This window comes from Hordeum vulgare, chromosome 2H, assembly GCF_904849725.1.
Source record: "Hordeum vulgare subsp. vulgare chromosome 2H, MorexV3_pseudomolecules_assembly, whole genome shotgun sequence".
Classification (NCBI taxonomy): Eukaryota; Viridiplantae; Streptophyta; class Magnoliopsida; order Poales; family Poaceae; genus Hordeum; species Hordeum vulgare.
In genome coordinates, this window is record NC_058519.1 from 210677939 (window position 1) to 210704631 (window position 26693).

At 43.2% G+C, this 26693-nt stretch overlaps 1 pseudogene; it reads left to right on the forward strand.

Annotated features, from left to right (window-relative positions):
• The first annotated feature begins 24447 nt into the window (after window positions 1-24447).
• LOC123426154 lies at window positions 24448-25507 on the forward strand (annotated as a pseudogene).
• The last annotated feature ends 1186 nt before the right edge of the window (window positions 25508-26693 follow it).

Genomic DNA, 26693 nt, shown 5'->3' on the forward strand with positions numbered 1-26693 from the left:
CCCGACGCCACCAACCCCGGACCCTCGACCCCCAACCCCCGACGCCACTGACACCCGACTCCCGACCCCCGACACCCGACAACACTGACCCCCGACACCCGACTCCCGACCCCCCACGCCCGACGCCACCAACCCTCGACGCCCGACGCCACCAACCCCCGACCCTCGACCCCCGACCCCCGACGCAACTGACACCCGACTCCGGACCCCCGACGCCCGACACCACTGACCCCCGACCCCCAACTCCTGACGCCCGACACCACTGACCCCTGAACCCCGACCCCCGACTCCTGACCCCCGACGGCCGACACCACTGACCCCCGACCCCCGACGCCACTGACCCTCGACCCCCGACCCCCGACGCCCTAACCCCCAACCCCGGGCCCCGGACACCTCTTTGGCCTCTTGTTGATCGAAAAGACCCCAACCCCCGACGCTAGTGACCCTTGACCCCCGATGACACTGACCCCCGACCATCGACGCATTTAACCCGACTCTCGACCACCGACACCCGACACCACCGACCCTCGACGGCACTGACTCCCGACGCCACTAAGCCCCGACCCCCGACACCTCTTTTGCCTTCTTTTGAACGAGAAGGTGCTTTTCAGCCTTCCAGAGGCCCACGAGGTCATAGTTTTGTAAATTATGAGTTAGGTCACATATTTTCCGATTATGTTAATTATGAAAACATCGTATTTGTGTTGATCGTGTGAATTTCAATGTGCAGTTGTTCAACGATCTCCAAGTGCGTTGCACGAGCTCCGCCCTTGCGTTTGTTGGTGAGCATAAATGACTTCTCCTCCAACCCCCTTAATTTGCTCTGTCCCGGTCTTCGTGCCGATGAAACTTGCTAGCTATAGGTTTCTTCAATCATGAGTATGCGTGACCAGTATGCGTCTCCCGTTCGAAAGGGTGACATCTATAAATATGCATTCCTTTGCATATTTATAACCGCCATCCTTTCGAATTGTCCAACATTATCCATGGACAGCCCGAGTATGTGTAGATTGGGTTTGTTTTCCCGTATGTTGTGCTCCGGATCCGATGCGGAATTTCGTCAGTGCCTCCCCTGTTGTTCTCCGGGTACACATCCTCTCTGCTTATTGCCAAGACGTGTATCACGAGAACAGCGGCGAGGTGATGCCGAAATTCTGCATCGCATCTCGAGCAGAGCATGGGAAAACAAACCCAGTCTACACATACTCGGGTAGGATTAGGACCTATCTTTACCTATTAGCGTGTAGGTTGTATGGACGTAATAAAACTGACAAACTTGATTAGCGTATGAATATAGATGATGAATTATATATTTATTTCTTGTGCCCCCATAGGTAGCTAGGCAATATGAGTGATCGTGCTTGGATGTACACTAGTCACCCTAGTCAGAAAGACAAGACCCATGAATGGTTAACAAAAACCCGGGGGTTTGTGAGAGCCGCGTTTGCAAATGGCCAGCAAAAAACATGGTGCCCGTGTCCCAACTACGACAACTGGAAAAAGCAGGCAGAGTTTGAAATGGGTAAACACCTGCAGAAGTCGGGTTTTACGCCTAATTATACGGTGTGGACTTTTCATGGTGAGTCTGACCAACGTGCCAGAGCTGAGGTGATTCGTCGATGCACCGACGAGCATGGTACCGGGATTGAAGACATGGTGCAAGACTTTGATGATGCTCGGGATTCGGACGATGAGATGGAGCAATCTGCAAAGACCTTCTATGAAATGTTGGAGTCTTCAAAACGTCCTCTCCACGAGCAGACTGAGCTTTGTCAGCTGGATGCCATCGCGCAAGTAATGGCTCTGAAGGCTCAATTCAACCTAGGCAGAGAATGCTACGACGCGATGATGACGATATTTGGACGCTTTCTACCCAAAGGCCACGTACTGCCTGCAAACATGTACCAGTCAGAGAAAATCCTCCGTGTACTTAAGATGCCCTATGAGAAGATACATGCCTGTGAGAATGGATGTGCCTTATTTAGGCTTGAGTATGCGGCCTTGAACTATTGCCCCATTTGCAATTTTTGCAGGTATATTGTGGTAGACAATGGCATGGGTGAGAAGAATTATACCAAAATCCCCATTAGTGTTGTTAGGTATCTGCCAATCGTACCAAGACTTCAACGTCTTCTCATGGTCGAAGAGACGGCCAGACAGATGACATGGCACAAATTGGGCAAAAGAACCGAACTAGATGTGGATGGGAACAAGATGTTGGTACACACTTCAGATGGTTTTGCGTCGAGGCACTTCGATGCATTACATAAGGATAAATCGGAAGATCCAAGGCAACCTAGAGTTGCCATCAGCACGGATGGGTTCAATGTGTATGGTATGACGGCAACACAATACAGTTGTTGGCCTGTATTTGTCATTCCACTAAATTTTCCACCCGGAGAGGTTATGAAAAGAAAGAACATTTTCCTGACGTTGATAATTCCAGGGCCCAACTATCCGGGGAAGAATATGAATGTGTACATGCAGCCGCTTAAGGATGAGTTGCAAGAAGCATGTGATAATAGGATCAAGACCTACGACACGGCTACCAAAAAAATTTCAAAATGCATGTGTGGTACATCTACTCGACGCATGATTATCCGGCGTTTGTGCTATTCGTTGGCTGGTGTGTGCATGGAAGGTTCCCGTGCACCACATACAAGGCAGCTCTTCAGTTCCGTTGGCTGCAGGCTGGTCGCAAGTATTCTTGCTTCGACATGCATAGACAATTCCTAGATCCTGACGATAAGTTCAGAAAAGACAAGAAGAATTTCATCAAAGGTAGAGTTGTCAAAAACACTGCACCAGCTGCGTTGACAGGCCAACAGACCCTTGATCAGTTAACCGCTCTCGAGCCTGATCCTTTGCGTCCAGGATACTTCAAAGGGTATAATACGGAACACGCCTGGACTCACAAGTCATGCTTATGGCATCTGCCTTACTTCAAAGGCCTCCTTTGCCCACACAACATTGACGTGATGCACACTGAAAAGAATATTGCGGAGGCCATTTTTGGTACATTGTTCGGCATAGAGGGGAAGTCAAAATATAATCCTAAGGCTAGAATCGACCTGGAGGCTATATGTGATAGACCGTTGCAAAACTTGCGACAACGGAAAGGAAAGCAAAGCATAGCGAAGCCAAAGGCATGGTTCAATCTTGAAAGGCCAGCTATGAGGGAAATGCTATTGTGGGTGAAAATGCGGTTGATGGTCCCCAATGGGTATGCTGCGAATCTAAAGAGGGGAGCGAGTCTTGAGAAATTTAAAATATTTGGGCTCAAGAGTCATGATTGGCACAAATGGATTGAGCGGGTAATGTCGGTGATGTTGTGTGTCTTTATCCCTGAGGATGAATGGCTAGTACTGGCAGAGCTGAGCTATTTCTTCCGTTCTCTTTGTGCGAAAGAACTATTGCCTCGCGTGCTAGATGAAATGGAAGAGTTGGCACAAGAGTTGATCTGCAAATTAGAAAATATCTTTCCACCGGGCTTCTTTAATCCAATGCAACATTTGATTTTGCATCTCCCGACCGAGGCAAGAATGGGGGGGGCGTTCAAAATCGATGGTGCTACTCAACTGAGAGGATGTAGAAGACGCTTCGAGCTAAGTGTAAAAATAAACGTAGAATTGAAGCATCGATGCCCGAGCCATTCATTACTGAGGAGACGGCAAACTTCGTGACAGCACACTACGAAGCCAAAAATCATCATTTGCATAACCCGAAGCCTCGGTACAATGATGGCGATCGAAAAAAAGTTCGATCCAACCTCAGCCTATTCAAAGGTAAGCTCGCACCATCCGATGCTTCGAAAGGGAAATCGTTGGATGTCGAAGAATGGCAGACCATTTCATTGTACATCTTCACCAACCTAACAGAAGTGCGGCCGTACATCGAGTAAGTTCTCGGTAATTTATTGTTCCGCAACTTCTAATTGCTTTGAACTACTCTTATTCCCGGATATTTGATATAGTCGATACGTCGCCGAATTCTCAGATGGAGCGGTCATCGAAAAGGATTCCGTCGAAGAGTATGAGCTTCTCGCAAAGCATGGAGGCGACTGTCCCGGTTTCATCTCTTGGTTCAAACAAAGGGTAATTAATTACCATAAGGGCCCATTTGATTTCTTGGTCTAATTTGCGGCTAATGCATCCATTCTTTCATATTAAACTTGTAGGCTGATGCAGAGTCTATGGACGCCGAGTTGAGACAAGTCGTTAATGGTTTTGACTATAAGGTCCGTTCATTTGACAAATACAACATCAACGGGTATCACTTTCGTACCTTTGGCAAAGAGCTATCTATGCCCGACCTAAAGTCTACAAATTGTTCTGTCTCTGCTATCGGCGAAGGAGACACCGAGTATTATGGAAGAGTTGAAGCAATTTATGAACTTCTATTCTATGGTGAAAACCCACCGACCGTCGTAGTCTTCAAATGTTATTGGTTTGAGCCGAGGGAGACTAGAAGGACTTATGAACATATAGGACTAGTCGAAATCAACCAAAACACGCACTTAGATGTTCCCGATGTCTATATTACGGCTCAACACGCGACACAAGTTTTCTATCTACCGTGGGCCTGCAAAACTGATCCAAATCTCAAAGGTTGGGATGTCGTTTATGAAGTGCCACCACATTTTTGACCACCTACCCTCAATGAAGAGGATTACGAACCTCACATTAACCCAAACACATATGAAGGAGAATTCTTCCAAGAAACACGTATGTCCAAGAAACATTTCAAGAACCGCTCTACTTCACCCTAGAACACTGAAGTAGACAGCGACAGTGAATCCGTCTTAACCCCTTAGCCCGAACAGGAAGAGCTGGAAGAAGAAGAGGTTACTGCTGCGGATGACCTGTCACTTCTTGATCGATTACATAATGGTGGCCTTCCACATGTTGTTCGTGATAGTGATGATGATGATGCATTTATTGATGATAGTGATGATCATGATGCATTTATTGATGCCGAAGCATATATAGACGAGCACGATTGTTATTAGTTCATGTGAAGTATTCAACTATTATACTATATAAATTTTGAGTTCCTGTTAGGTATTCAATTTTTATTAGTCATGTTGGTATTTATGACGATGATACACTTAAATTATATACATTTTATTAGTCCTCTTGGTATTTATGTTGTACTAATTTCGTTTACTCTTTGTCATGATAGTTGTTGAAAGATGATGGGAAAGGGTCGAAAGCATTCCGTGGCTCCTCCTTCGTCGGCGGGTGATGGGATGGGTACTTCAATTCCTGCATCGCCTCTTCGGAGAGTGTTGCTCTCTACTATGCAAAGAGCGCCTCCCGTGAGAGGAGGTCGACCCCCCACGAAGCTGATTCACCTGAGCACAGGACTTCTAGGGTGGATTCGTCTGAGGTGGAGGCTACACGGTCTCCGTTTCACGAGCCTCGGGTCGACGAGCCTCAGGTCGACGAGCCTTCGACCCACGAGACTCGTTTCCCAGAGGCTTCCTTCCAGGCGACTCCAGAGCAAAGCAGGGATGAGGGTACGTCCCAAGAGACCCAGTGGGATACCTGGGCTGAGCCAAGTGGCCATGCTGGTAGCGACGAGGAGCTGGGTGAGGGGGCTACCGTCTACCAGCGTGGTAGTTCGGGGCTCCCGCTCGTGCCAGCGACCCCCGAGCAGAGGTGGTCGATTAGGCCAAATGGGGACAAGTAAGTTAATTTACTCTTGTTTAACCTTTTGCCTTCGCGTTTTCTCAAATATCTAATGTTTTGGCTTTAATTTGTCATACTGTAGGGGTTGGATTGTTGCCAAGGGTGTCCGCAAGCCCAATAGCGTCCTTGGTGTTCCTTGCCATAAAAAGTTCCCAGGGTTTGTTACGTTGCCCGGTCGGGAGCGAGAGGTAGGAATGACCTGGGACACTACTTGGGTGCCCCGGCCCCGCCGGAGGTGGAGATCGACGGTGTTTTGTGCGACACGAGGGCGGACATGGTGATCCGAAAGTTCTGGGTAATTTCTCCTTCACACAATTATAAATCAAACCTAGCTATTTATTGTACTAATCGGGGTTGTCTCGTTTGCAGACCTACTATAGGTGTGAGGAGGGATATGAGGAGGACGCAGCAAAGGTTATCGAAACCGAATGTGGCCGCCTAGTTTGAAACTTTCGGCACGAGGCTCGGGTGCAGGCTGTTCGAGACTACTATGCCACGCGGTGTATTAGGCTTGACAAGGCGAAGTGCCGTGATGCTAAGATGGAGAAGGAGCATTACATGAAGGTAATTACATATTATTACGGCTTTGTATTTAGTTTCCTTGATTTGGTTCTTACGCGCTCAAATTTCTCTTTATTAACTTAGGTGCCCCCGAGATGGTGTGTGGATAAGATGGATTGTTGGGAGGCCTTGGTGGAACAGTGGTGCTCCGAAACGTGGGAGGCCAGCCACAACAATGCCAAGGAGAGGCGTGGAAAAATGGTTGGCGTGCCACACCATCACGGGAGCGTCAACTTAATCCAATTTGGCCAGAACTGGGTATGTGGTTTGCTTCATGCCTCATGCAATTCATTCTTAATGCTATCTTAAGCCCTTTACTAATACAATTTTCCTCTCTCTCTCTTTTAGGCGCGTCACAATAAGACGGAGGCGCCACAGATGTACGACATGTATGCGATGGCCCATTCTTCCTCGTACAAGAAGGTCAAGGCATTCTCTGAGTCTGACCTCGAGCGTCCAGAAAAATTCACCAACATCTCCTCGCACCACAAGCTCGTGAAGTACAGAGATCACGGGAAGGCGAGGAAAGGGGAGGACTTTAACCCGAGCGAGGGGCCTATTGATCGAGAGCTGGTGATGATAGCTGGCAACAGGAGGCCCCATGGCTCGATCGCCATTGGAGACGGCCTTATACGTTGTCCTAGCACTCTCCGGCAGATAAAGGCACGCCAAACGAGCTCTTGTCCGGAGATAACATGTCGTCCACGGCCAGTCGAGCTCGCCATCGAGGTTAGTTTAATGGACTCAACTATCTTTCAGCATTATGTTGTGCGTTCGAACCAATATGATTACATTGCTAACAATGAGTTGTGTTGTAGGCTGCTATTCAGAAAGAGAGAGAGGCAATGCAGGCGGCTATGGCGGAGAAGGATAAGGAAATTAGGGAGCTGGAGGAGAGGACGACTGCATTGGTGGAGGCGGAGAGGGCACGGAATGATGCGTCTAACAGGGCCATATACGAGCTCTTCGTGGTAAGTTTCTTCTTCATGTTATTTCAAATCTTGCATTTGAATGTCCGTTTCATTAATAAATAAAAAGTTTGACTTGTCGAAACCAAATGTACAGTCTATGTGCGAGAAGAACGGCCAAGTCCCTCCCGAAACGATGTTCATTTCAGTGCAGTGATCTTAAGAGTGATCTGTAACGTGGCGGGGACGGTGAGTTTCATTTCAGTGCAATGATCTTAAGAGTGTCCTCATGCTAACTACACATTGCAAACGATGTTTGGTGCAAAATATCTCCCGAAACGCATCGCACGACCCTTCTACAGTCGAGCCTTCTCCAGGGCAGCCTTCTCCAGGTGAAACAAGCCAGAGCCACCGTGCTTCACCGTTGTGATGACGATAATGGTATGTTATTTCTAGTGTTTTAATAAAAAATAGCTAGACTTCCATCTAAATGACATAATTAGCTTAGTTAGCTCCAAGAAAGGCTAAATTGGCTAATTATCTCTACGAAATGACATAATTAGCTTAGTTAGCTCCAAAATGACCTATTTAATAAAAAATGACCTACAGTTAGCTAAGTTCTCTCCTAAATGACATAATAAGGCTTACGTAGCTGCAAGATGACCTATTCCCCCTAACTTAGGTATTAAATGGCCTATAATTAGCCTAGAAAGATCCAAAATGGCTTAACAAGCATAGTTTGCTCCGGAATGACCTATTTTACCCAAGTTAGCTCCAAAACGACCTATAGTTAGCTAGGCTTCCACCTAGATGACATAATTAGCTTAGTTAGCTCCTAAATGGTCCATTTAATAAAACATGACCTATACTTAGCTAATTATCCTCGAAATGACATAATTAGCTCCAAAAAGGCATACTTAACCAATTTAGCCCGAAGAAGGGGACAAGAGGAGAAGAAAGAGGAAAAATGAAAGGAAGTAAGAAGAAGAAGAGGAGAAGAAGAAGGAGAGGGAGGAGGATAAGAATAAGGAGAAGGAGGACGAGAAGAAGGAGAAGGAGCTCCTCCTTGTCCTTCTTCCTCCTTCTTCCTCCTTCTCCTTCTCCTTCTTCTTTTCTTCTTCTTCTCCTCTTCCTTCTCCTTCTCCTCCTCCTCCTCCTCCTCCTTCTTTTACTTCTTCTTCTCTTTCTCTTCTTCTATGTAGCTTAGACTCATCCAAGAAAGGCTAAATTGGCTAATTATCCTACGAAATGACATGATTAGCTTAGTTAGCTCCAAAATGACCTATTTAATAAAAAATGACCTACAGTTAGCTAAGTTCTCTCCTAAATGACATAATAAGGGTTACGTAGCTTCAAGATGACCTATTACCCCTAACTTAGGTATTAAATGGCCTATAATTAGCCTAGCTAGATCCAAAATGGCTTAATAATTATAGTTTGCTCCGGAATAACCTATTTTACCCAAGTTAGCTCCGAAATGACCTATAGTTAGCTAGGGTTCCACCTAGATGACATAATTAGCTTAGTTAGCTCCTAAATGGTCTATTTAATAAAACATGACCTATACTTAGCTAATTATCCTCGAAATGGCATAATTAGCTCCAAAAAGGCATTCTTAGCCAATTTAGCCCGAAGAAGGGAACAAGAGGAGAAGAAATAGGAAAAATGAAAGGAAGGAACAAGAAGAAGAGGAGAAGAAGAAGAAGGAGAGGGAGGAGGATAAGAAGAAGGAGAAGAAGGAGGAGAAGAAGGAGAAGGAGCTCCTCCTTCTCCTTCTTCTTCCTCCTTCTTCCTCATTCTTCTTCTCCTTCTTCTTTTCTTCTTCTTCTCCTCTTCCTTGTCCTTCTCCTCCTCCTCCCCCTCCTCCTCCTTATTTTACTTCTTCATCTCTTTCTCTTCTTCTACGTAGCTTAGACTCATCCAAGAAAGGCTAAATTGGCTAATTATCCTACGAAATGACATGATTAGCTTAGTTAGCTCCAAAATGACCTATTTCATAAAAAATGACCTACAGTTAGCTAAGTTCTCTCCTAAATGACATAATAAGGGTTACGTAGCTGCAAGATGACCTATTCCCCCTAACTTAGGTATTAAATGGCCTATAATTAGCCTAGCTAGATCCGAAATGGCTTAATAAGCATAGTTTGCTCCGGAATGACCTATTTTACCCAAGTTAGCTCCGAAACGACCTATAGTTAGCTAGGGTTCCACCTAGATGACATAATTAGCTTAGTTAGCTCCTAAATGGTCTATTTAATAAAACATGACCTATACTTAGCTAATTATCCTCGAAATTACATAATTAGCTCCAAAAAGGCATTCTTAGCAAATTTAGCCCGAAGAAGGGGACAAGAGGAGAAGAAAGAGGAAAAATGAAAGGAAGGAAGAAGAAGAAGAGGAGAAGAAGAAGAAGGAGAGGGAGGAGGATAAGAAGAAGGAGAAGAAGGAGGAAAAGAAGGAGAAGGAGCTCCTCCTTCTCCTTCTTCTTCCTCCTTCTTCCTCCTTCTCCTTCTCCTTCTTCTTTTCTTCTTCTTCTCCTTTTCCTTCTCCTGCTCCTGCTCCTCCTCCTCCTCCTCCACCTTCTTTTACTTCTTCTTCTCTTTCTCTTCTTCTACGTAGCTTAGACTCATCCAAGAAAGGCTAAATTGGCTAATTATCCTACGAAATGACATAATTAGCTTAGTTAGCTCCAAAATGACCTATTTAATAAAAAATAACCTATAGTTTGCTATGTTCTCTCCTAAATGACACAATAAGGCTTACGTAGCTGCAAGATGACCTATTCCCCCTAACTTAGGTATTAAATGGCCTATAATTAGCCTAGCTAGATCCAAAATGGCTTAATAAGTATAGGTTGCTCCGGGATGACCTATTTTACCCAAGTTAGCTCCGAAACAACCTATAGTTAGCTAGGGTGCCACCTAGATGACATAATTAGCTTAGTTAGCTCCTAAATGGTCTATTTAATAAAACATGACCTATACTTAGCTAATTATCCTCGAAATGACATAATTAGCTCCAAAAAGGCATTCTTAGCCAATTTAGCCCAGAGAAGGCGACAAGAGGAGAAGAAAGAGGAAAAATGAAAGGAAGGAAGAAGAATAAGAAGAGAAGAAGAAGGAGAAGGAGGAGGATAAGGAGAAGGAGAAGAAGGAGGAGAAGAAGGAGAAGGAGCTCATCCTTCTTCTTCTTCCTCCTTCTCCTTCTCCTTCTTCATTTCTTCTTCTTCTCCTCTTCCTTCTCCTTCTCCTCCTCCTCCTCCTCCTCCTCCTCCTTCTTTTACTTCTTCTTCTCTTTGTCTTCTTCTACGTAGCTTAGACTCATCCAAGAAAGGCTAAATTGGCTAATTATCGTACGAAATGACATAATTAGCTTAGTTAGCTCCAAAATGACCTATTTAATAATAAATGACCTACAATTAGCTAAGTTCTCTCCTAAATGACATAATAAGGGTTACGTAGCTGCAAGATGACCTATTCCCCCTAACTTAGGTATGAAATGGCCTATAATTAGCCTAGCTAGATCCAAAATGGCTTAATAAGCATAGTTTATTCCAGAATGACCTATTTTACCCAAGTTAGCTCTGAAACGACCTAAAGTTAGCTAGGGTTCCACCTGGATGACATAATTAGCTTAGTTAGGTCCTAAATGGTCTATTTAATAAAACATGACCTATACTTAGCTAATTATCCTCGAAATGACATAATTAGCTCCAAAAAGGCATTCTTAGCCAATTTAGCCCGAAGAAGGGGACAAGAGGAGAAGAAAGAGGAAAAATGAAATGAAGGAAGAAGAAGAAGAGGAGAAGAAGAAGAAAAGAAGAAGGAGAAGGAGAAGGAGGAAGAAGGAGGAGGAAGAAGAAGGAGAAGGAGCTCCTCCTTCTCCTTCTTCTTCCTCCTCCTTCTTCCTCCTTCTCCTTCTTCTTTTCTTCTTCTTCTCCTCTTCCTTCTCCTTCTCCTCCTTCTCCTCCTCCTCCTCCTCCTCCTCCTTCTTTTACTTCTTCTTCTCTTTCTCTTCTTCTACGTAGCTTAGACTCATCCAAGAAAGGCTAAATTGGCTAATTATCGTACGAAATGACATAATTAGCTTAGTTAGCTCCAAAATGACCTATTTAATAATAAATGACCTACAATTAGCTAAGTTCTCTCCTAAATGACATAATAAGGGTTACGTAGCTGCAAGATGACCTATTCCCCCTAACTTAGGTATGAAATGGCCTATAATTAGCCTAGCTAGATCCAAAATGGCTTAATAAGCATAGTTTATTCCAGAATGACCTATTTTACCCAAGTTAGCTCTGAAACGACCTATAGTTAGCTAGGGTTCCACCTAGATGACATAATTAGCTTAGTTAGCTCCTAAATGGTCTATTTAATAAAACATGACCTATACTTAGCTAATTATCCTCGAAATTACATAATTAGCTCCAAAAAGGCATTCTTAGCCAATTTAGCCCGAAGAAGGGGACAACAGGAGAAGAAAGAGGAAAAATGGAAGGAAGTAAGAAGAAGAAGAGGAGAATAAGAAGAAGGAGAGGGAGGAGGATAAGAAGAAGGAGAAGAAGGAGGAGAAGAAGGAGAAGGAGCTCCTCCTTCTCCTTCTTCTTCCTCCTTCTTCCTCCTTCTCCTTCTCCTTCTTCTTTTCTTCTTCTTCTCCTCTTCCTTCTCCTTCTCCTCCTCCTCCTCCTCCTCCTCCTTCTTTTACTTCTTCTTCTTTTTCTCTTCTTCTACGTAGCTTAGACTCATCCAAGAAAGGCTAAATTGGCTAATTATCCTACGAAATGACATAATTAGCTTAGTTAGCTCCAAAATGACCTATTTAATAAAAAATGACCTACAGTTAGCTAAGTTCTCTCCTAAATGACATAATAAGGGTTACGTAGCTGCAAGATGACCTATTCCCCCTAACTTAGGTATGAAATGGCCTATAATTAGCCTAGCTAGATCCAAAATGGCTTAATAAGCATAGTTTATTCCAGAATGACCTATTTTACCCAAGTTAGCTCTGAAACGACCTATAGTTAGCTAGGGTTCCACCTAGATGACATAATTAGCTTAGTTAGCTCCTAAATGGTCTATTTAATAAAACATGACCTATACTTAGCTAATTATCCTCGAAATTACATAATTAGCTCCAAAAAGGCATTCTTAGCCAATTTAGCCCGAAGAAGGGGACAACAGGAGAAGAAAGAGGAAAAATGGAAGGAAGTAAGAAGAAGAAGAGGAGAATAAGAAGAAGGAGAGGGAGGAGGATAAGAAGAAGGAGAAGAAGGAGGAGAAGAAGGAGAAGGAGCTCCTCCTTCTCCTTCTTCTTCCTCCTTCTTCCTCCTTCTCCTTCTCCTTCTTCTTTTCTTCTTCTTCTCCTCTTCCTTCTCCTTCTCCTCCTCCTCCTCCTCCTCCTCCTTCTTTTACTTCTTCTTCTTTTTCTCTTCTTCTACGTAGCTTAGACTCATCCAAGAAAGGCTAAATTGGCTAATTATCCTACGAAATGACATAATTAGCTTAGTTAGCTCCAAAATGACCTATTTAATAAAAAATGACCTACAGTTAGCTAAGTTCTCTCCTAAATGACATAATAAGGGTTACGTAGCTGCAAGATGACCTATTCCCCCTTACTTAGGTATTAAATGGCCTATAATTAGCCTAGCTAGATCCAAAATGGCTTAATAAGCATAGTTTGCTCCGGAATGACCTATTTTACCCAAGTTAGCTCCGAAACTACCTATAGTTAGCTAGGGTTCCACCTAGATGACATAATTAGCTTATTTAGCTCCTAAATGGTCTATTTAATAAAACATGACCTATACATAGCTAATTATCCTCGAAATGACATAATTAGCTCCAAAAAGGCATTCTTAGCCAATTTAGCCCGAAGAAGGGGACAAGAGGAGAAGAAAGAGGAAAAATGAAAGGAAGGAAGAAGAAGAAGAGGAGAAGAAGAAGAAGGGGAGGGAGGAGGATAACAAGAAGGAGAAGAAGGAGGAGAAGAAGGAGAAGAAGCTCCTCCTTCTCCTTCTTCTTCCTCCTTCTTCCTCCTTCTCCTTCTCCTTCTTCTTTTCTTCTTCTTCTCCTCTTCCTTCTCCTTCTCCTCCTCCTCCTCCTCCTCCTTCTTTTACTTCTTATTCTCTTTCTCTTCTTCTACGTAGCTTAGACTCATCCAACAAAGGCTAAATTGGCTAATTATCCTACGAAATGACATATTTAGCTTAGTTAGCTCCAATATGACCTATTTAATAAAAACCGACCTCGGTTTGCTAAGTTCTCTCCTAAATGACATAATAATGCTTACTTAGCAGCAAGATGACCTATTCCCCCTAACTTAGGTATTAAATGGCCTATAATTAGCCTAGCTAGATCCAAAAGGGCTTAATAAGCATAGTTTGCTCCAGAATGACGTATTTTACGCAAGTTAGCTCCGAAACGACCTATAGTTAGCTAGGGTTCCACCTAGATGACATAAGTAGCTTAGTTAGCTCCTAAATGGTCTATTTAATAAAATATGACGTATACTTAGCTAGTTATCCTTGAAATGACATAATTAACTCGAAAAAGGCATTCTTAGCATGTTTAGCACGAAGAAGGGGACAAGAGGAGAAGAATGAGGAAAAATGAAAGGAAGGAAGAAGAACAAGAAGAAGAAGAAGAAGAAGAGAAGAAGAAGGAGGAGGAGGATAAGGAGAAGGAGAAGAAGGAGGAGAAGAAGGAGAAGCAGCTCCTCCTTCTCCTTCTTCTTCCTCCTTCTTCCTCCTTCTCCTTCTCCTTCTTCTCTTCTTCTCCTTCTCCTCTTCCTTCTCCTTCTCCTCCTCCTCCTCCTCCTCTTTCTTTTACTTCTTCTTCTCTTTCTCTTCTTCTACGTTGCTTAGACTCATACAAGAAAGTCTAAATTGGCCAATTATCCTACGAAATGACATAATTAGCTTAGTTGGCTCCAAAATGACCTATTTAATAAAAATAACCTACAGTTAGCTAAGTTCTCTCCTAAATGACATAATAAGGGTTACGTAGCTGCGAGATGACCTATTCCCCCTAACTTAGGTATTAAATGGCCTATAATTAGCCTAGCTAGATCCAAAATGACTTAATAAGCATAGTTTGCTCTGAAATGACCTACTTTACCCAAGTTAGCTACGAAATAACCTATAGTTAGCTAGGATTCCACCTAGATGACATAATTGGCTTAGTTAGCTCCTAAAGGTCTATTTAATAAAACATGACCTATACTTAGCTAATTATCCTCGAAATGACATAATTAGCTCCAAAAGGCATTCTTAGCCATTTTAGCCCGAAGAAGGGGACAAGAGGAGAAGAAAGAGGAAAAATGAAAGGAAGGAAGAAGAAGAAGAAGAGAAGAAGAAGAAGGAGAAGGAGGAGGATAACGAGAAGGAGAAGAAGGAGGAGAAGAAGGAGAAGGAGCTCCTCCTTCTCCTTCTTCTTCCTCCTTCTTCCTCCTCCTTCTCCTTCTTCTTTTCTTCTTCTTCTCCTCTTCCTTCTCCTTCTCCTCCTCCTCCTTATTTTACTTCTTCTTCTCTTTCTCTTCTTCTACGTAGCTTAGACTCATCCAAGAAAGGCTAAATTGGCTAATTATCCTACGAAATGACATAATTAGCTTAGTTAGCTCCAAAATGACCTATTTAATAAAAAATGACCTACAGTTAGCTAAGTTCTCTCCTAAATGACATAATAAGGGTTAGGTAGCTGCAAGATGACCTATTCCCCCTAACTTAGGTATTAAATGGCCTATAATTAGCCTAGCTAGATCCAAATTGGCTTAATAAGCATAGTTTGCTCCGGAATGACCTATTTTACCAAAGTTAGCTCCGAAACGACCTATAGTTAGCTAGGGTTCCACCTAGATGACATAATTAGCTTAGTTAGCTCCTAAATGGTGTATTTAATAAAACATGACCTATACTTAGCTAATTATCCTCCAAAAGACATAATTAGCTCCAAAAAGGCATTCTTAGCCAATTTAGCCCGAAGAAGGGGACATGAGGAGAAGAAAGAGGAAAATGAAAGGAAGGAAGAAGAAGAAGAAGTAGAAGAGAAGAAGAAGAAGAAGGAGAAGGAGGAGGATAAGGAGAAGGAGAAGGAGCTCCTCCTTCTCCTTCTTCTTCCTCCTTCTTCCTCCTTCTCCTTCTCCTTCTTCTTTACTTCTTCTTCTCATCTTCCTTCTCCTTCTCCTCCTCCTCCTCCTCCTTAGTTTACTTCTTCTTCTCTTTCTCTTCTTCTACGTAGCTTAGGCTCATCCAAGAAAGGCTAAATTCGCTAATTATCCTACAAAATGACGTAATTAGCTTAGTTAGCTCCAAAATGACCTATTTAATAAAAAATGACCTACAGTTAGCTAAGTTCTCTCCTAAATGACATAATAAGGCTTACGTAGCTGCAAGATGACCTATTCCCCCTAACTTAGGTATTAAATGGCGTATAATTAGCCTAGCTAGATCCAAAATGGCTTAATAAGCATAGTTTGCTCCGGAATGACCTATTTTACCAAAGTTAGCTCCGAAACGACCTATAGTTAGCTAGGGTTCCACCTAGATGACATAATTAGCTTAGTTAGCTCCTATATGGTCTATTTAATAAAACATGACCTATACTTAGCTAATTATCCTCGAAATGACATAATTAGCTCCAAAAAGGCATTCTTAGCCAATTTAGCCCGAAGAAGGGGACAACAGGAGAAGAAAGAGGAAAAATGGAAGGAAGTAAGAAGAAAAAGAGGAGAAGAAGAAGAAGGAGAGGGAGGAGGATAAGCAGAAGGAGAAGAAGGAGGAGAAGAAGGAGAAGGAGCTCATCCTTCTCCTTCTTCTTCCTCCTTCTCCTTCTCCTTCTTCTTTTCTTCTTCTTCTCCTCTTCCTTTTCCTTCTCCTCCTCCTCCTCCTTCTTTTACTTCTTCTTCTCTTTCTCTTCTTCTACGTAGCTTAGACTCATCCAAGAAATGCTAAATTGGCTAATTATCCTACGAAATGACATAATTAGCTTACTTAGCTCCAAAATGACCTATTTAATAAAAAATGACCTACAATTAGCTAAGTTCTCTCCTAAATGACATAATAAGGCTTACGTAGCTGCAAGATGACCTATTCCCCCTAACTTAGGTATTAAATGGCCTATAATTAACCTAGCTAGATCCAAAATGACTTAATAAGCATAGTTTGCTCCGGAATGACCTATTTTACCCAAGTTAGCTCCGAAACGACCAATAGTTAGCTCGGGTTCCACCTAGATGACATAATTAGCTTAGTTAGCTCCTAAATGGTCTATTGAATAAAACATGACCTATACTTAGCTAATTATCCTTGAAATGACATAATTAGCTCCAAAAAGGCATTCTTAGCCAATTTAGCCCAAAGAAGGGGACAAGAGGAGAAGAAAGAGGAAAAATGAAAGGAAGGAAGAAGAACAAGAAGAGAAGGAGAAGGAGAAGGAGGAGGATAAGGAGAAGGAGAAGAAAGAGGGGAAGAAGGAGAAGGAGCTCCTCCTTCTCCTTCTTCTTCCTCCTTCTTCCTTCTTCTCCTTCTCCTTCTTCTTTTCTTCTTCTTCTCCTCTTCCTTATCCTTCTCCTCCTCCTCCTCCTCCTCCTCCTCCTTCTTTTACTTATTATTTTATTTCTCTTCTTCTATGTAGCTTAGACTCATCCAAGAAAGGCTAAATTGGCTAATTATCCTACGAAATGACATAATTAGCTTAGTTAGCTCCAAAATGACCTATTTCATAAAAAATGACCTACAGTTAGCTAAGTTCTCTCCTAAATGACATAATAAGGGTTACGTAGCTGCAAGATGACCTATTCCCCCTAACTTAGGTATTAAATGGCCTATAATTAGCCTAGCTAGATCCAAAATGGCTTAATAAGCATAGTTTGCTCCGGAATGACCTAATTTACCCAAGTTAGGTCCGAAACGTCCTATAGTTAGCTAGGGTTCCACCTAGATGACATAATTAGCTTAGTTAGCTCCTAAATGCTCTATTTAATAAAACATGACCTATACTTAGCTAATTATCCTCGAAATGACATAATTAGCTCCAAAAAGGCATTCTTAGCCAATTTAGCCCGAAGAAGGGGACAAGAGGAGAAGAAAGAGGAAAAATGAAAGGAAGGAAGAGGAAGAAGAGGAGAAGAAGGAGAGGGAGGAGGATAACAAGAAGGAGAAGAAGGAGGAGAAGAAGGAGAAGAAGCTCCTCCTTCTCCTTCTTCTTCCTCCTTCCTCCTCCTCCTTCTCCTTCTTCTTTTCTTCTTCTTCTCCTCTTCCATCTCCTCCTCCTCCTCCTCCTCCTCCTCCATCTTTTACTTCTTCTTCTCTTTCTCTTCTTCTACGTAGCTTAGACTCATCCAAGAAAGGCTAAATTGGCTAATTATCCTACGAAATGACATATTTAGCTTAGTTAGCTCCAAAATGACCTATTTAATATAAAACGACCTACAGTTTGCTAAGTTCTCTCCTAAATGACATAATAAGGCTTACGTAGCTGCAAGATGACCTATTCCCCCTAACTTAGGTATTAAATGGCCTATAATTAGCCTAGATAGATCCAAAATGGCTTAATAAGCATAGTTTGCTCCAGAATGACCTATTTTACGCAAGTTACCTCCGAAACGACCTATAGTTAGCTAGGGTTCCACCTAGATGACATAAGTAGCTTAGTTAGCTCCTAAATGGTCTATTTAATAAAACATGACCTATACTTAGCTAGTTATCCTTGAAATGACATAATTAGCTCCAAAAAGGCATTCTTAGCATGTTTAGCCCGAAGAAGGGGAGAAGAGGAGAATAATGAGGAAAAATGATAGGAAGGAAGAAGAAGAAGAAGAAGAAGAGAAGAAGAAGGAGAATGAGGAGGATAAGGAGAAGGAGAAGTAGGAGGAGAAGAAGGAGAAGCAGCTCCTCCTTCTCCTTCTTCTTCCTCCTTCTTCCTCCTTCTCCTTCTCCTTCTTCCTTTCTTCTTCTTCTGCTCTTCCTTCTCCTTCTCCTCCTCCTTCTTCTTTTACTTCTTCTTCTCTTTCTCTTCTTCTACGTAGCTTAGACTCATCCAAGAAAGGCTAAATTGGCTAATTATCCTACGAAATGACATAATTAGCTTAGTTAGCTCCAAAATGACCTATTTCATAAAAAATGACCTACAGTTAGCTAAGTTCTCTCCTAAATGACATAATAAGGGTTACGTAGCTGCAAGATGACCTATTCCCCCTAACTTAGGTATTAAATGGCCTATAATTAGCCTAGCTAGATCCGAAATGGCTTAATAAGCATAGTTTGCTCCGGAATGACCTATTTTACCCAAGTTAGCTCCGAAACGACCTATAGTTAGCTAGGGTTCCACCTAGATGACATAATTAGCTTAGTTAGCTCCTAAATGCTCTATTTAATAAAACATGACCTATACTTAGCTAATTATCCTCGAAAAGACATAATTAGCTCCAAAAAGGCATTCTTAGCCAATTTAGCCCGAAGAAGGGGACAAGAGGAGAAGAAAGATGAAAAATGAAAGGAAGGAAGAGGAAGAAGAGGAGAAGAAGGAGAGGGAGGAGGATAACAAGAAGGAGAAGAAGGAGGAGAAGAAGCTCCTCCTTCTCCTTCTTCTTCCTCCTTCCTCCTCCTCCTTCTCCTTCTTCTTTTCTTCTTCTTCTCCTCTTCCTTCTCCTCCTCCTCCTCCTCCTCCTCCTTCTTTTACTTCTTCTTCTCTTTCTCTTCTTCTACGTAGCTTAGACTCATCCAAGAAAGGCTAAATTGGCTAATTATCCTACGAAATGACATATTTAGCTTAGTTAGCTCCAAAATGACCTATTTAATAAAAAACGACCTACAGTTTGCTAAGAGTGCTCCTAAATGACATAATAAGGCTTACGTAGCTGCAAGATGACCTATTCCCCCTAACTTAGGTATTAAATGGCCTATAATTAGCCTAGCTAGATCCAAAATGCCTTAATAAGCATAGTTTGCTCCAGAATGACCTATTTTACGCAAGTTAGCTCCGAATCGACCTATAGTTAGCTAGGGTTCCACCTAGATGACATACGTAGCTTAGTTAGCTCCTAAATGGTCTATTTAATAAAACATGACCTATACTTAGCTAGTTATCCTTGAAATGACATAATTAGCTCCAAAAAGGCATTCTTAGCATGTTTAGCCCGAAGAAGGGGAGAAGAGGAGAAGAATGAGGAAAAATGATAGGAAGGAAGAAGTAGAAGAAGAAGAAGAGAAGAAGAAGGAGAATGAGGAAGATAAGGAGAAGGAGAAGAAGGAGGAGAAGAAGGAGAAGCAGCTCCTCCTTCTCCTTCTTCTTCCTCCTTCTTCCTCCTTCTCCTTGTCCTTCTTCCTTTCTTCTTCTTCTGCTCTTCCTTCTCCTTCTCCTCCTCCTTCTTGTTTTACTTGTTCTTCTCTTTCTCTTCTTCTACGTAGCTTAGACTCATCCAAGAAAGGCTAAACTGGCTAATTATCCTACGAAATGACATAATTAGCTTAGTTAGCTCCAAAATGACCTATTTAATAAAAAATGACCTACAGTTAGCTAAGTTCTCTCCTAAATGACATAATAACGGTTACGTAGCTACGAGATGACCTATTCCCCCTAACTTAGGTATTAAATGGCTTATAATTAGCCTAGCTAGATCCAAAATGGCTTAATAAGCATAGTTTGCTCCGGAATGACCTATTTTACCCAAGTTAGCTACGAAACGACCTATAGTTAGCTAGGGTTCCACCTAGATGACATAATTAGCTTAGTTAGCTCCAAAATGGTCTATTTAATAAAACATGACCTATACTTAGCTAATTATCCTCGAAATGACATAATTAGCTCCAAAAAGGCATTCTTAGCCAATTTAGCCCGAAGAAGGGGACATGAGGAGAAGAAAGAGGAAAATGAAAGGAAGGAAGAAGAAAAAAAGAAGAAGAGAAGAAGAAGAAGGAGAAGGAGGAGGATAAGGAGAAGGAGAAGGAACTCCTCCTTCTCCTTCTTCTTCCTCCTTCTTCCTCCTTCTCCTTCTCCTTCTTCTTTTCTTCTTCCTCTCCTCTTCCTTCTCCTTCTCCTCCTCCTCCTCCTCCTTAGTTTACTTCTTCTTCTCTTTCTCTTCTTCTACGTAGCTTAGACTCATCCAAGAAAGGCTAAATTGGCTAATTATCCTACAAAATGACGTAATTAGCTTTGTTAGCTCCAAAATGACCTATTTAATAAAAAAATGACCTACAGTTAGCTAAGTTCTCTCCTAAATGACATAATAAGGCCTACGTAGCTGCAAGATGACCTATTCCCCCTAACTTAGGTATTAAATGGCGTATAATTAGCCTAGCTAGATCCAAAAATGGCTTAATAAGCATAGTTTGCTCCGGAATGACCTACTTTACCCAACTTAGCTCCGAAACGACCTATAGATAGCTAGGGTTCCACCTAAATGACATAATTAGCTTATTTAGCTCCTAAATGGTCTATACTTAGCTAATTTCTCTCCGAAATAACCTATATATACACTTCTTAATCTAGTATTATTCTTCTAACTTTCTTATTTTTCATTTTGCAGATTAACTTCACTTCACGGGAAGCTTGGATTATATTGATGGAATGCTTGAAGATGATTTCTAGTACCATGGCTTGTATTGAAACTATGTATGTGGATGAAACTGGTGTAATATATGGTTTGGTACGGATGCAACTTGCATAATATGTACGCACTATGGATGAGAGTTATTTTAATATGGTTATGAGTATGAAAAGAAATTTATTTATGTAATATATATATATATATATATATATATATCCTGATTACTGTTAAAAATGCTGGATACAATAAAAAATAAATTAAAATGTGTCAAGTTCCCCTCTTTGCCGTCTGCCCCCACATGGCAAAGGGGGTGGGCAGACGGCAAAGAGGGGAACCTGCCCCCTCTGTCTGCCCTCTTTGCCGTCTGCCCCCACATGAAAAAGGGGGGTGGCGAGACGGCAAATGGGTGAATTAGACACCCTCTCTCCCCTCTTTGCCGTTTTCCCCCACATGGCAAAGGGGGGTTGGCAGACGGCAAAGGGGTGAACCAGCCCCCCCTCTCTCCCCACTTTGCCGTCTGCCCCCACATGGCAAAGGGGGGATGGCAGACGACAAAGAGAAGACGCCAGTCGTTAACATTTAACGGGGACGTTGTAGTATATGCCATCCCAGTTAATTTGCCGTCTGCCCCCTCATGGCAAAGAATCTTTGTCTTCCGATTTACAAAAGAAGACAGCAAAGAACCTCTTCACCGGATTTTTTTACCGTCTAGTTTGCCGTCTGCTGACCGATGGCAAAGCCTTTGCTGTCCGTGGTTGCCCGCTTTGCCGTCTGCCATGGCAGACGGCAAATTTCTGAATTTCAGTAGTGTGAGACTATTACTTTGCCTGCTCCTTATTTGTTCAATGTTCATGCACAAAGGTACATTATTATGCCCTCGTACATCAACGCATATTGGGGCTTAGCCCAACCACTGGTGCTCGTGCCTGAGCCACCAGTCGAGTACCAGACGCAAGTTTATCAGTGGGAGCCAGAGGAGCTCACACATCAATGGCATCCTCAGTCCACTTCAGAGTACCCTGGAGCTGGTTATTTCCCTCCATGGGAGTAGACCAACTTAGGCCAAAAGCCTAAGCTTGGGGGAATTCCAGCATAGTCCAATGCACGAGAACTCTTATTATTGTTCACATCGTTCAGTCGTGCAAGTGAAAGTGAATAATGACGATACATGATGAAGTGACTGAGCCTGGAAAAGCTGGTATGAAATCGATCTATTTTGTTTTTGTAAATATGACTAGCTCATCATGCCTAATTCAGCTTTGTCGTGAGAGAAACGTGTTTGCAATGACAACTTAGAGATCATAGTTTCTGATGCCATGCTTACTTACCTCGGAGCTTATATGGTTTGTCTTGGATGCCCACATGAATGTTAAGATGACTGTGTCGTAGTATGATAGGATGGTATCCTCCTTTAAATGATTCAAGTGTCTTGACTTGGCGCATGTTCACGCATGTGGTTGAAACAAAATCAACATAGCCTCTATGATATTCATGTTCATGGTGATTTATGTCCTACTCATGCTTGCACTCAATGTTAGTTAGTCTCAATGCATTTTGATGACTGTTGTCGCTCTCTAGTTGGTCGCTTCCCAGTCTTTTGCTAGCCTTCACTTGTACTAAGCGGGAATACTGCTTGTGCATCCACTTCCACAAACCCAAAGTTGTTCCATATGAGTCCACCATACCTACCTATATGTGGTATCTACCTGCCGTTCCATGTAAATTTGCATCTGCCACTCTCTAAACATTCAAGAAATAATCTGTTTTGCATGCCCGAACCGCTCATGTGGTGACAGGGGGCTATCAGTATCTTCCATGCTAGGCGTGTTATCCTCGATATGTGTTTATTCACTATCATTCACGAGAAAGGGGCCGGTAATTGGAATTCCCAGTTCCATACTCAAATCGAAATGATAATTGCAAACAAAACTCCCCCAGGATTGATGTTGGTATGCACGGCACCCGAGGATTCGACTAGTCGTGGAGTGAAATTGATTGGTGGTGGGGGAGTCAAAACTTTACTTTTCTATTTGGGAACCTCCTATAGCATGTGTAGTGTGGAAGATGTTGAGAACTCTTAGTCATTGCGTTGACAATCAAAAGCATGCCACCCAAAATTATTATCTCTGTTTTCAAAGCTTGAGCTCTGGCACCTCTGCAAATCAATGCTTCCCTCTGCGAAGGGCCTGTCTATTTATGTTCCTGTTGAGTCATCCTCCTCTTATAAAAGCACCAATTAGAGAGCACCTCTGTCGTTTTTATGCTTTGCTTTTAACTGTGTTGAGTATGACTGTGACTGGATCTTCATTGCCATGAATTACAATGTTTATTCAGCCCTTGGTCTTTCAAGGTGCTCTGCATTTATGTTTTGCGGTCTCAGAAAAAGCTAGCGAGATACCATGTGTTCGTATTGCTTCATGTTGTTTTGATTGAAGTGTTGACATTTGAGGCTTATTATTATTTGCTCGCTAGTTGATTATGCCATTGACATGAGTTTACCGTGAGACCTTGATGTCATTTGCTTATGTGGTTTGCTTGTGATCTTGCTGAAATTCTGGTTATGAGTTAGACATAGTTGCAACAACAAGATCAAACAGAGTTCGCCAAAGTTTTTCTTTTGTCTCTTTCAGTTTGTCAACTGAATTGCTTGAGGACAAGAAAGGCTTTAAGCTTGGGGGAGTTGATACGTCTCCGTCGTATCTACTTTTCCGAACTCTTTTGCCCTTGTTTTGGACTCTAATTTGCATGATTTGAATGGAACTAACCCGGACTAACGCTGTTTTTAGCAGAATTGCCATGGTGTTGTTTTTTTGCAGAAATAAAAGTTCTTAGAATGACCTGAAAATTTCCAGAGAATTTTTCTAGAATTAATGAATAATACCTGTGCAAAGATCCACCGGAGGAGGTGAGCTAGTGGGCCACAAGCCCAGGGGGGGTGGCCGCGCCTGGCAGGCCAGGGGGGGTGGCCGCGCCTGGCAGGCTTGTGGGGCCCCACTACTTGGAAAAGGGCTATAGATGATATAGACACTAATGGTGCTCCAGACAAGTAGTGCGCCACTACTATATAGCAGTGGCGCACCATGTGCAGGTGTGCCATTAGTGTGGTGGACACTAATGGCGCACCACACACTCGGTGCACCACTACTATTTTTTTTGCAAAGCAACTAATGGCGCACCACCAGCTGGTGCGCCATTAGTAACAGGATTACTAATGGCGGATTTGTAGGTGGTGCGCCACTACTATTTTTTTTTGCAAAACTACTAATGGCGCACCACCAGCTGGTGCGCCATTAGTAACCAGGGTTATTAATGGCGCATCTGTAGGTGGTGCGCCACTACTATAAAAATTTTTTAAAACTACTAATGGCACACCACCAGTTGGTGCGCCATTAGTAACCCTGGTTAGTAATGGAGCACCAGCTGGTGGTGTGCCATTAGTAGTTTTGCAAAAAAAAAATCTCCCTGCCACCCACGACCCCAAACCTAGCAAGCCCTCTCTCATCCTCATCCTCTCCTCCCCCGGCCCCAACCACCACCACCGCTAGGGTCTCTGTTCTCCTCTCCTCCTCCTCCTCGGCCAACTCCTCGGCGCGCAGGGTCTCCTCCTCGCCCGACCTCGCCGACGACCACCAGCCGGACGCGCAGAAGCAGCAGCAGGCCGACGATCCGGTCACGCAGGTCGACCAGTTCCTCTCGTCCTCATCTTCTCCTCTGCTCCTCCATCGGTCGGTCGGCCGGCCAGGGAGATGGACGGCGACTACGTCTCCGGCCTGCTCGTGGGCACCGCGGGGCTCGACTTCGGCGTGCCAGGCCTCAAAGCCGGCTCCTTCGAGACGCTCTGCGGCACCGGCGGCGCGGGCGCCGCCGGGCTCGCCGCCATGTTCGGGGACCGGGCGGCCGGGATGCACGGCTTCTGAAACGGCGGCCAGTTCGGGCCCGCTGAGGGGGGCGGCGGCGAGCTCTCCACCGCGTCCCGCGAGGGCTCCTCCGTCTCCGACCCGGCGTGGGCGTACGGCGCGAATGCCAAGAAGCGGAAGGTGCCCGCCGCGGGCGCCGCCAAGGGCAAGGAGGTCGCGACCACCTTCGCCAAGGTGTGCTCTGTTTCCATGGACTTTTTTTCGGTTGTTGAGAAAATTCTGCCTTGCATTAGCTTGCTGGTTGGTTAAGGTTCTACCTGAAGGTGACGCCGGAATTTGGTTTGCAGATGGGGGAGGCGACGGGGCCGGACTCGAAGAAATGCAAAATTGAGGACGAGACAGTGAGGCCCAAGGTGGAGGAGGAGGCGGCCACGACTAGCGACGGGTTGGCCGACGGGGAGAGGCGCCGGAAGCAGGCCAAGGGCAAGGGCTCCAAGTCCAAGCAGTCGGCGGCGGACGTGCCGCCCAGGGACTACGTCCACGTCCGGGCCAGGATAGGCCAGGCCACCGACAGCCACAGCCTTGCTGAGAGGGTAATACTTCTACCGAAATTCTACTCTCAAGCGTCTCTTTTAGCTGTCTGAATGAAAAGTTGTCAGTACAATTTTTTACTCATTGTCCTCAATTGTGGGTTCATACAACAGGTTAGAAGAGAAAAGATCACCCTCAAGATGAAGATGCTCCAGGACCTACAAGTGTACTCGTTGAGTCGAGTGCTCGTTGCTTTGCTATTTCATCTGATTGAAAAGCGTGTATTGGCATTTTTTGTTTCAATGCGATTTCGTTGCAGGCTCTGTGTGATAAGAAATTGAAAGGGCAGCTCGCTGGAAAAGAGAAGCTAATCGGAATATCTGCCAAAGCTGCTGCGCAGGCTGAAAAGGTGTGGTAGTGTGGATTTGGTGTAGAATGTCTCTGAATTTGTTGCGGCAAACACATATAAATAGCTGAATAACAGTGAGCATGATACGATGGAATCTGGTATTCTGTACTGTTGAATTACTACAATATGGTATTCTATCATATAGCTCATCTTTAGTTTTCCAATGGTCTTTAGTTGTTCACTGGCATAATGTGGATCTGTTTGGATGAAGTAATGGACTTATATTTATAGGATTGACCCCACATGTGTAATGTGACATGGGTTTATCTGGTGTTCTTCCCAAAGAGGTGCCAGTCAATGAAAGATTGCTTGGTATTTTTCGTATGTATGTACTGTGTAGGAAGTAAAATTATTGTATTGGTGATACTCTTTTTGGAGTTCCTTTAGGTTATTTCATACTACCTCATGAGTAACGATCGACATATCTACTCCCTCCATCCGGAATTACTTGTCGCACAAATGAATAAAAAAGGATGCATCTAGAACTAAAATACATCTAGATACATCCATTCTTATGTCAAGTATTTCCGGACGGAGGGAGTATTATTTTTGTGCCTCTTTGATGGACTATTGCATAAACTTATGGTGCTTATTGGCAGCAATATACCACTGGACCCTTTGAAATTTCCTGCTGTATCTTTTTTTACCTTATGCTTCCTGATCTTCGTACTTAACATATTTCGAAATTGACTTTTGTAAACATGGGAGACTTTCAATTTTACTGATTTGTTGCTAACTCAATTTGCAGTGGTTTTTACCTATTGAGGGGGGCTACTTGGAGCCTAAAGGTTTGGAAAAGACATATAGATATACACAGCAAGACCTTGGTAGTAGCGTTGACATTTTGAGTTCAAGAAAACCATTTGATATGATCTTACCTGGTAAATATGTAATTTTTTTGTGTTCTCTGAAGCTGTGCGACAATTGTTACATGATCCAGTACCAATAGAAAATACATACAATACAGATGTTGATGTAAAACACCATTGATGATACTTATGTTCTTGTGTGGTACAGTTAGCTGATTAGCATTTCCAAATTCAAGTATTTTATTTCCTGATATTTATTTGGTTTGTCTTTGTAAGACTTATACTCTTCTTATTGTGTACATAGAGTTATTGACACTATCAGAATTTTGTCATTAAACAGTTTTACTTATTTGCATGATGATAGGCGAGTGTTTTTCTCTGCTTGT